We start from the raw sequence: 1,450 nt of genomic DNA, 5'->3' as shown, positions 1-1,450 counted from the left end.
GGAGGTGGGGATGAGGATGGGGATGGAGATGGGGATGGGGATAGGGATGGAGATGGAGATGGGGATGGGGATGGATGGGGATGGATGGGGATGGGGATGGATGGGGATGGGGATGGAGATGGGAATGGGGATGGGGATGGGGATGGAGATGGGGATGGGGATGGATGGGGATGGGGATAGGGATGAGGATGGGGATGGGGATAGATGGGGATGGGGATGGATGGGGATGGGGATAGGGATGAGGATGGGGATGGGGATAGATGGGGATGGGGATGGGGATAGATGGGGATGGGGATGGATGGGGATGGGGATAGGGATGAGGATGGGGATGGATGGGGATGGGGATAGATGGGGATGGGGATAGATGGGGATGGGGATGGATGGGGATGGATGGGGATGGGGTTTGGAATGAGGATGGGGATGGAGATGGGGATAGAAATGGGGATGAGATAGGGATGAGATGGGGATGGGGATGAGGAGGGGGATAGGGATGAGGATAGGGATGGGGATGGGATTGAGAATGTGACTGGGAATGAGGATGGGGATGGGGATGGGGTTTGGAATGGGGATGAGGATGGGGATGGAGATGGGGATAGGGATAGAAATGGGGCTGAGATGGGGCTGGGATGGGGCTGGGCAGTGGTGCTGGGGTCACCAGCCCCTGCCATCCCAGCTGCCCCCAGCCCATGAGCATGCATGTGGCCAGGCACACACTGGTGCCAGGGCAGGTGTAGGCACACCTGTGTGTGCACAACCACAGCACCACCACCGCCCCTCCTCGGAGCTCTCCACCCTCCTGAAGCCCCAGGTCCCGCACAGAGCGAGCCAGGGAACCCTCCCTGCACCCCACCCTTCCCCCCCCCCCTGCCCACAGCCTTCAGGCAGCAGCTTCCAGCTCAGCAGCACCCAAGGAGCAGGCAAGAGGGCTCCCTGCTCCTCTCCGGGCTCAGCTGGGTGGTCCCAGGTCCTTGAGGGGAGCAGCTGGGGGGGGCTGGGAGCCCAGTGGTGGCCAAACTGGGCAGTGCCAGGCTGAGGTGTGCCCCCCTGCGCTGCTCCTCGCATCCAGCCCTCCGTGTGGGGAGGGGAGGGGGGGTGGAGCTTGCCGTATTCGCAGCTCCAGGAGCTGTGACATTGATCCGGGCAGAGACAGAGCCCAGCAGCACCGGGCAGGCACAGCCCCAGCTGGGGAGGGGGCACAGGGACAGGGGCAGGCCCACCCCGGTGGGACTCAGCCCCCAAAAGGGTCCTAGGGGAGGCTGGAGGGAGCCAGGAGCAGGGGAGAAGCAGTGAAGTGTGGGCAGGGGGTGGAGGCTGCTGGATCACCCCCGGGAGCTGGGGTCCCGGTGCGACCCTCCCCCTCCCCCCAGCGTGCAGGAGGTGCTGGGCTGGCCCCAGCCCCGCAGGGCCTGAGCCTGGCCAGGCCTGGACGGGGCAGCAGAGGGTTGGTTCC

The sequence above is a fragment of the Melanerpes formicivorus genome, unplaced genomic scaffold (genome assembly GCF_026170545.1).
Source record: "Melanerpes formicivorus ecotype bairdi unplaced genomic scaffold, bMelFor1.0.p_v2 SCAF_113, whole genome shotgun sequence".
Classification (NCBI taxonomy): domain Eukaryota; kingdom Metazoa; phylum Chordata; class Aves; order Piciformes; family Picidae; genus Melanerpes; species Melanerpes formicivorus.
The sequence above is the reverse complement of the archived record's forward strand: the minus strand, read 5'-3'. Positions refer to the sequence as shown.